The sequence below is a fragment of the Scylla paramamosain genome, chromosome 11 (assembly GCF_035594125.1).
Source record: "Scylla paramamosain isolate STU-SP2022 chromosome 11, ASM3559412v1, whole genome shotgun sequence".
Lineage (NCBI taxonomy): Eukaryota > Metazoa > Arthropoda > Malacostraca > Decapoda > Portunidae > Scylla > Scylla paramamosain.
Genome location: NC_087161.1, coordinates 5,700,001 through 5,710,000, shown reverse-complemented (window position 1 = coordinate 5,710,000; position 10,000 = coordinate 5,700,001). Strand labels below are relative to the sequence as shown.

Sequence of the window (10,000 nt, the reverse complement as noted above, 5' to 3'; positions counted from 1 at the left end):
GATAACCAATTACAAGCTGACTTCTGCAAACGCTATTCTAAAAATGTTCAAGGTCCAAGGCTGCTTCCATTTAGTCTACGAAGTGATACGTTACCAAGGATTCTGCACTTTTATCATCCTCTAAGAGTTATTGTGATTTTCAAGCGTGTTTCCCGTAATTTTAGTCGTAGAATCACAGAAACTTACATTTATGCTAGTCTCATCAGTGACTCCATAGCGTAGAAAAGCCAAAACTGACATGTAGTTTTTTTTTGTTATTTTTTTTTTGTGGTCTGAATGGTAACAAAGAATTATAGCAGTTAAAGGGTTAAACTCTTCTTCTTATATATCATTAGAATCGTGAAAACACTCGAAAACTTTACTCATGTCTTACTAGAGTCTGCTTAACTCTTTCACCGTTATCTGCCACATGGTTCTGTAATCACAAATCACTCTGAGGCATTTTGTTTCGCTCCACAGCCATGTCTGAATGTTACTCTTTATTCTTCCTTGTAGATGCTCACGACGAACTTCTACAGTGCTTAAAATTCTTTGAAGTCTTTAAGTGCTATAGAGAATATAACAAGGGGGACGTAAAGCAAAATTTTCAGGATCATTAATCAGGATAGAACAAGAAATAACAGGTTCAAGCTTGAAAAAATTTAGGTTCAGGGAGATAGGAGGGAATTGCTTCTTAAATAGAGGGGTAGATGAATGTAATGGACTCAGTAATCATATGGTTAGTGCTGAGTCATTAGGGAGCTTTAAAAAGAAGATTAGACATATTTATGGGTGGGGATGATAGTGGAAACAGGTAGGTATGCTTCATGCATGGACTGCCACGTGTAGGCCTGATGGCTTCTTGCAGCTTTCCTTATTTTCTTTCGTTTTTATGTAACTCCCGTCCTTGTCTTCTTAAAACCTTCCATAAACTTTGTACCCCCTGTCCTCCTCTTGATCGTCTTCCCTCAGTCATTCGTAACAAACATTCACCAGTTCTCTCGCTCTCAGGGCCTGCTCTAAGAACTTGAGTGGTCTTTTTATTGCATCACCTGTCTCTCTTTTTGTTCTCCACAGCTCCTCAACATGTGTAACCCTTGCTGTTGTGCGCGTAAGTGAAAGCTGTGGGTGCACTCAGTAGTCTCCTGTAGTTAAATACCTTAGTAAGCGAGAAAGTTAAATATGCCCCGAGTTGGCTTATTATTCCTTTTATTGCTATTAGGTACATTTTTCCTCAGTTACTAACCACTAAGACATCTTTACTTATTCTACAGCTACCTCCAATCATTAAATTGCAATATCTCTTCATTTAAATCCCTTTCTTTCTTGTAGATGGTTATAAAGATTTCATGTATTACTTTTAGTGTTGTTAATTGCTTCGTATCGCAGCGAGAGAGTTAAAGTGGAGATCTTTTAAGAGTTTTGCGTTAAATTTCTTCTTTCTCATTCTTGCCTTTTGTCCGAGTCTTAATTAACTATGTAAGGAAAATTGCCTCGGAAAATCTGAGGTCTTTACGCTCAACTGAAGCTGAAGAATATATTTTATCAGCAGCCTTCTGATTATGTAATGTCTGAATGCTGAACGAAGTGATGTGCATTCGATTCGTTCAGAAAAAAATATAGAAGAATGAAGCAGAAAGTGAAGGGCGCTCTTAATACTTCTCACATCAGGCTTGCATACGTACACTGACCAGATACCAACATCTTGATTTATTCATTTACGTTTCCTATATGAGAAGAAGGGAGGAAGCGAAGGGCGGGCTCTTGATGTGTCACACGCTAAGGTCAACACCAAAGGTCAACGCCTTCATTTTTTTCTACACACTCAACTCCTGCCTCTTAACAACCCTGCCATTGCTACTCCTCCTCCTTCCCTTCCTCATACATCTCCTTTCTTTATTTCATCATTTCGTGTGTGTTACATCGATAGTTTACAGACAGCTCATTGAAGTAGACAGACAGACATAGACAGACATACCTGCTTCAGAAACCTAACTAGTAGAAGACTTATCCCGTCTAACACACCCGCCACTAGAGTTTCATAACATTCTACCACGTAAAGAAATAGGATAGAACAGTAAAAGACTTATCCCCATCTACCACACCCTCCAGTACAGCTTCCCTTATGGGTTACATGTCCCACGCCCTTCACAACTCGCTCACTCACGCCCCTCAGTAACCCTGCCCTCACTCCTTCACCTCCTCTTCCTCGTACTCTTAGCTTACCTGACGGAGGGACCGACAGGTGGCGCCACGCATACCCACGGGGAGGAGCAATTGGTGGATTATTGTGACTTTTCTATCCCTTTTTTTGCTCCCCTTTTCTAGTCAGGTTTTGGGGGCGTGGGTAGTGAGGCAGTGAGTGGCGAAGAGAAGGGACGGGGTAAGGGAAGGGAGAAGAGACGTGTTTAAATATGTGTGAGAGTTATATTTGTGTGGTTCTGTCGCTGTATCTGGTCTATTTATCTACTTTTTCTTTCAGCTGGTGTACTTTTTCCTGCTTCTATAACTTCTTTTCTGAGTTTATTGTGGGTGTTTGTGTGTTTTTTTTATATGGAGAAAGATGGAGTGGTTATAAGTATCAATGAAATACCTTCTCTCTCTCTCTCTCTCTCTCTCTCTCTCTCTCTCTCCTCTCTCTCCTCTCTCTCCCTCTCTCCTCTCTCTCTCTCTCTCTCTCTCTCTCTCTCTCTCTCGCTGACAATAATTAATCTTGAAAGGGAGAGAAAAAAACATCAAATTACCTTGAAATATAGGAGAGAGAGAGAGAGAGAGGAGAGAGAGAGAGAGAGAGGAGAGAGAGGAGAGAGAGAGAGAGAGAGAGAGAGAGATGAGAGAGAGAGAGAGGGGGAAAATAAAATTATGGACCATCAGTAGGTTTTCATGGTGAACTACATTTTTTTTTTTTATTTATTTATTTTTTTTTTTTTTGCGTTTTCTGCGTCATATGTTACACGCTGGATCCCGTTCCCCCGGTTACAAGACACGCGGACCGCTTTCTACGAGGGTCGACGATGGGTGGCATGCGGGCAAAGTATGTTTGGGATCTCGACGTAATGGGAAGAAAAAGAAATTTATATATATATATATATATATATATATATATATATATATATATATATATATATATATATATATATATATATATATATATATATATATGTATATATATATATATATATATATATATATATATATATATATATATATATATATATATATATATATATATATATATATATATATACACACATACATACATACATTGTTCTCCTACTCGACTGTATGTCGCGCCAACAGCAGGATCATTTGGGATTTAAGGTAGCGTGATATGAGGCTTGAAAGAAAATTTGAATCGTCAATATGTACAATTAATTTACACCAACAAGAGTTCACCTCATTACGGGATAGTGCAGTAACGCGGTGGTATTAGGTCTCTGATTGCTGGAGAGATTAACAATATGTCACTGTATTTTGTATCAGTAAAACAGTGACATTACTTCACTTAGTTATGTAGTTTGTTCAGAGTTTGTGCACACACTCACAGTACGAAGTTCAAGTGAGGTACACCGGCAGGCTTGCTTGGTGGCACTACTGCCGCACGGCCAGCCGGCTGATAACTGTCACGCGAAGGTGCCGCCGGCAACACCAGTGGATGGAGACATATCGTCAGCACCTCGTAATCAGTCTGAGCTAGGTGGCGATATCTCAACAGATGCTAAACAATAGAAATTTCCATCATGGAAGCTTCCTACACTACATGAATAAAAATTCTACCTGTTCCTATCTTACCTATCCTTACCTACTTATGGGTACAATGGTACAATATATATATAAGAAATAAGGGAAGCTGCAAGAAAGCGACCAGGCTTACACGTGGCAGTCCCTGTATGAAATATACCTACCTATTTCCTCCTATCATCCCCATCCATAAACCCGTCTAATCTTCTCTTAAAGCTCCCTAATGTCTTAGCACTAACAACATGATTACTGAATCCGTTCATCTATCATTCTATTTGAGAACCAATTTCTTCCTATCTCTTTCTTAAACCTAAAATTTTCAAGCTTGAACCCGCAATTTTTTGTTCCATCCTGGTTGCTGATCCTAAGAATTTTACTTACATCCCCCTTGTTATAACCCTTATACCACTTAAAGACTTCTATCAGGTCCCTTCTTAACCTACGTCTTTCTAAAGAATGTAAATCTAACTGCTTCAGTCTCGCCTCGTAAGGAATACTCCTCATCCTCTGTATCCTTTTAGTCATTCTCCTCTGTACTGATTCTAATAGACCTATATCTTTCCTGTAATGTGGGGACCAGAACTACACAGCGTAGTCTACATGAGGTCTGACCAGCGCCAAATACAACTTTAATATTACTTCGGGCCTTCTACTTTTAACACTCCTAAAAATAAATCCTAATACCCTATTTGCCCTGTTTCTTGGCCTCTATGCATTGTCTTCCTAGACGGAGTTCATAGCTAACTATAACTCCTAAATCTTTCTCGTACCCTTTACCTACCAGAGTTTCGTTGTTTATTATGTACCTGCTGTGTGGGTTTCCTCTACCTACGCTAAGTACTTTGCATTTGTTGATATTAAACTGCATTTGTCATCTGTCCGTCCATTCTTTCATCCTATCTAAATCTGCCTGCAAAGCGATGGCATCCGATTCAGACCTAATTAATCTACCTTGTCATCCGCAAATTTACTAACATCACTACTAATTCCACTATCCAAGTCATTGATATATATTAAAAACAACAATGGCCCTAATAATGATCCCTGTGGCACCCCACTAATTACATGACCCCACTCGGGTTTAGAGCTGTTTATTACAACTCTTTGTCGCCTGTCGCTTAGCCATGACCTTATCCAGCCTAACACCTTCCCATCTATCCTGTGTGCCCTAACCTTTCTCAGGAGTCTCTGATGAGGTACCTTGTCAAACGCTTTACTAAAGTCTAGATATAAGATGTCATAACTATCACCATTATCTATTGCCTCGTACACTTTACTGTAAAAACTTAACAAGTTCGTCAGGCAAGACTTCCCCTTCGTGAAGCCATGCTGTGACTGATTTATCAAGTTATGTTTGTCTAAATGTTCCCTAATGTTCCTCGCTATTATTGACTCTATCATTTTACCTACAACTGAAGTTAAGCTGACAGGTCTATAATTAGACGCTAAGGTTTTGTCTCCTTTCTTAAAGATTAGCCTGCCTCCACATTACTGGTACCTCACCCGACTCAAGTGATTTCCTAAAGACAGAAACTAACTGCTCACTAATAACCTCTTTGCATTCCTGGGAAATATTTCATCTGATCCTGGTGTCTTGAACTTTTTTAGCCTATCTATCTCCTGTTCCACTATCTCCCTAGTTATGGAAATATCTGTCAGCTTCTCATTCTCATCTGCTCTAAACATCTGTTCACTATCTGGCATATCCTGCATGTTTTCCTGGGTGAAGACAGTTAAAAAATACTCATTCAGAATTTTACTAATCTCCTCCCCAGCTCCCCATCTGCTGCCTTTAATGGACATATAGTATCCTTATTCTTCGTACTGTATACCTGATAAAATCCCTTGGGATCCGTCTTCGCCTTGCTCGCTACCTTTAATTCATAATTGTCCCTAGCTTTCCTCGTTAACCTCCCGACTGTTCTAACTAATTCATTATATTGTGGCCTTAAAACCTCTTCATCTGTCCCTAATCTCTTATATATACTTCTCTTCCGCCCTACATAGTGTTTTAACCTAGCAGTCATCCATTTAGGGTCATTTTTCTGTGATCTTATTTCTCTATACGGGATGTTTGCTAACTCACCTGTATGCAATTTATCTACGAAATATTTATACAACTCATCTACATTTACTTCACCTAATCCCCTCATCTCGGCCCCTCCCATCATCTCCACTCCCTCATCTACTCGCCTCGACCTCACCCCTTCCTTCCTCTTGTCCTACACCCTCACGCCTCACCTCACCTCTTTCATCCTACCTTATCTCTCTCAACTCCGTCCCGGACCTGACCTCACCCTGCATCCGTTGCCAGCCAACTCCTTGGAGGTACCTTTTTAATTCCTCAAAATCTGCTCTCATAAAGTGAGGTATTTTACTAGAGGTTTTGCTTCTAAAAGTTTCTTCCCATTTAAATTTGTACCTAATTTCCCAATGGTCACTGTTATCTAGCTGTCCTACAACCTCTACCTGCGTGACTGCTTCCTCCCTGTTAGTAAGAATTAAATCTAGAATATTGTTCCCCCTTGTGGGTTCTACGACTACCTGTTTTAAAAAATATTCCTGAATTAACTTACGAAATTCCTTTGCTTCCTTGTTACCCACCATCAGACTCCAGTCGATATTTCTCAAATTAAAATCTCCTACCACGTCAGAAGAAATTCCTCTGCTTCCTTGTTACCCACCATCAAGCTCCAGTCGATATTCCAACCACACATACCTGACTGTACTTTCCTGCTTTATTTATTTCCTGCCACAGTGAGGTGTTAATTTTCTTTGTACTGTTCGGTGGCCTGTACACTACTCCCAGTATTATTGACTGTGATCCTTCCTTATACCCAACCTAACGTAACATCTTAATATCTACCTGTGTGTGTGTGTGTGTGTGTGTGTGTGTGTGTGTGTGTGTGTGTGTGTGTGTGTGTGTGTGTGTGTGTGTGTGTGTGCTTTGGCGCCACATGTGGATTTAATTGTAAGAATAATGTTAGGGTAAACTAGGCTAAGATACACAGGCACACGTAGCGAGCCTGTTCACTTTAAAAGGTAAGACGAAGGAGTGTTAAAGGGATGAGATCTTAGAGTTTTCACAGACCACAAAGATTAATTTGCCAGAAAAAAATCCCAGTGACTTCCGCTAAAGCTTGCCAAAAGTACTCGATTTGATTTCAAAGGTCATGGATTTTTTTCTCTCTTTTTCTGCCTATGGTGCACATTTCTTGTTAAAACAGCCACTAGAACAGGAGAGATACCTTTAAAAATTCTAGTATATTCCATTAAAGCGTGTCGTAAGAACAAGATTTTATTTATTTACTCAAGCTTTCATGAATGTTGTTTTTTTTATTTTTCTTTCTTTGTCTTCGGTGCTGAATTATTGTTAAAACTACCACTAGAACTGCGGAGACGCACTTGAAGACCCTATTAACTTCCACTAAGTTGTGTCAAAAGTACTCGATGCAATTTCACAGGCCACAGAGATGACTGGTCAGTTTAATTCAGGAAGGCGAGAAGGATCACAGTGATTGGGTAAGGGGGAAGTAGAACGATTAGGAATGTATGACGAAATTCAGTTTTTTTTTTTTCTCTCTCTCTCTATCTTATGTGTCAGGCCGAGAACGGATACACACACACACACACACACACACACACACACACACACACATACACACACACAATAAATAAGAAAAATAGATAAACATATAAAATAAATAAATAAATAAAGTGTCCCTCAACTTCTTGCTCTCCCCCTTAAAACAAAATCAGTCAATCAGTCAATCAAATAAAGTTACCCCTTAAAAAAATCAATCAATCAGTCAATCAAATAGTCAAACACATAACACTGAAACACTGAAACGATGAATAATTAGGAAGGAAAGCAGTGTTGCGTCATCACAGTGAATGGTAGAAGTGGCATGACTGCTATGGAGAGAGAGACGGTGTAGAGGGGACAGCTGGTGTGTGTATAGTGGTTAAGTGGTATAACTTCGCATTGGTGTAGTTGTGTAAAAGAATTAGATCTTAGGATTGAAAATAAGGAGGGAGAAATCAAAGAAAATCCTCCATGGTACATTTTAACTTCTCTCTTGCCTCATTTTCTTTTTTAACCACCACCACCACCACCACCACCACCACCTCCTCCTCCTCCTCCTCCTCCTCCTCCTCCTCCTCCTCCTCCTCCTCCTCCTCCTCCTCCTCCTCCTCCTCATCCTCATCCTCATCCTCCTCCTCCTCCTCCTCCTTCTCCTCCTCCTTCTCCTCCTCCTCATCCTCCTCCTCCTTCTCCTCCTCCTCCTCCTCCTCAGCCAGTGAACCGGCAAATTTCAAAAGCACTTTTTTTTTTTTTTTTTTCCCTGAATGATTCTAAGCGTCTTGGTAACTCCTCTGATCTCCCCGGCCTCGCTTTCAGTTGGTAAGGGAATAGTACTGACACACACACACACACACACACACACACACACACACACACACACACACGTCATGAATTCACGTGCCATCACATTCTCAGCTTGCGTCTGCTTGCTAAATAATATGAAAGGCACGATTTTTTATTACTCAAAAAAAAAAAAAAGATGACCATGAAATATTTTACTCCTTTCCTGCTTAGAGAGAGAGAGAGAGAGAGAGAGAGAGAGAGAGAGAGAGAGAGAGAGAGAGAGAGAGAGAGAGAGAGAGAGAGAGAGAGAGAGAGAGAGAGAGAGAGAGAGAGAGAGAAATTTTTATTTGATTAATTTATTTAGGTTAGGTAGGGAAGTAGGTTAGATTAGGTTACATAAGCAAGAAAACAAGTAATCTAGGTTAGGTAAGGTTGGTAGGAAGGAAGTGGGTTTGGTTAGGTTTCTTAAATTAAGTTAGTTCTTAAATTAAGTTACTTAAATTAAGTTAGTTTGATTAGGATAAGTTAGGTTAGGTTAGTTAATCGAGGCTAAGTTAGGTTAGAATAGGGTTAAGTAAGTAGATAGGTAGGTGAGGTTAGGTAAGTTTCGTTAGATTAGGTGAGGTTAGAAGTTTAGTTAGGTTAGGTAAGTTTACTTAGATTAGGTAAGGTTAGTTAAGTTTAGTTAATTTGCTTAGTCAGGTTGAATAATTTCAGATTAGGTAGTCAAGCTAGCAAGTATAAACAATCACTGTCACCTGCCACAATAGTGAAGAACACACACTGCACACAAGCCTGGGCGCTGCGGCTTGTAACCCGGCAACGCACAAATTGGCCAGATAATAATAATAAAAGGGGAGAAATATTTTAAATGGGAACCTTAGATATGAACTCGAGGGCAAGCCAGCCAAGACGCCCTAAGCCAGTGTGCTTTGCCGTGGGTGTACAGATTGAGGGGGTTTTGTTGTGACACGAAATTATAAACACTGGTGGTGGTGGTGGCGGTGGCGGTGGTGATTAATGATGATGATGGTGTGTAATACGTGGTGGTCACAAATTCAGCACATGATCAACAACGTAGAAGGTGAATTACACACACACACACACACACACACACACACACACACACACACACACAGGAAACAAGTCTGCTCACTTCTAGGAACGCGTCCTTAAAATTTCAACGATTCTTGGAAGCTGGAAGCGTTCACACACACACACACACACACACACACACACACACACACACACACACACACACACACACACACACACACACACACACAAAGAAAAATGGTAGGAGGGAAAAGGGGGGGCGGGAGGCGGGGTGCACTCTAGCAAGCTTTTGTAATAGACGGTAATTAGCAGAGATATGAAAGAGACGTAAGAAGAAAAAACAAGCCAACCACCCACTCATTATCGATAACTTCGGAGCATGTCTCTGAGATTAGCGAGATAGTGCAGTGTGGCGAAAGGTATAATGATATTTCGTCTTTTGTTACTGGTGTGTTTGGAGGGCAGTCCTGTTCGCTTGTTCCGGAAGAGCAGTTGGCATGAAAGTAGCAGTAAAAGATAGTAAGAGATGCAGCATTGCGGCGATGAGACAGAAGCTGAAGACAGTCAGTTAGAGGAGAGGTGATAAGATGAAAAGCTTTTGATTCCACCCTGTATAAAAGAGCAGTATGTGTGGAACCTCCCATACATGTGAAGCATACTCCATACATGGACGGATAAGGCCCCAGTACTGAGTTAGGAGCTGGGGATGGGGTGTGAGAAAACCTGGCGGAGACGACTCAGAACGCCAAGCTTCATAGAAGCTGTTTTAGCTATAGATGAGATGTGAGGTTTCCAGTTTAGATAATAAGTAAAGGACAGGCCGAGAATGTTCGGTGTAGAAGGGGCACAGTTGAG

General features: G+C 40.5%; 1 protein-coding gene across 5 annotated transcripts in view; it reads right to left on the bottom strand.

The window, feature by feature from the left end:
- Nucleotides 1–10,000, bottom strand: part of LOC135104878 (crustacyanin-A2 subunit-like) — a 39,737-nt gene that overhangs the window by 16,697 nt on the left and 13,040 nt on the right. Inside the window, exon 1 of one of the 5 annotated variants that reach the window (XM_064012598.1) lies at nt 3,525–3,670. The exons of 3 other annotated variants lie outside the window; for them this stretch is intronic. The gene's annotated coding sequence lies outside the window, so the exon portion shown is untranslated. Of the gene's footprint in view, nt 1–3,243; nt 3,366–3,524; nt 3,671–10,000 lie in introns of those variants that run through there. One more of the 5 variants, XM_064012601.1, reaches the window with a different exon arrangement.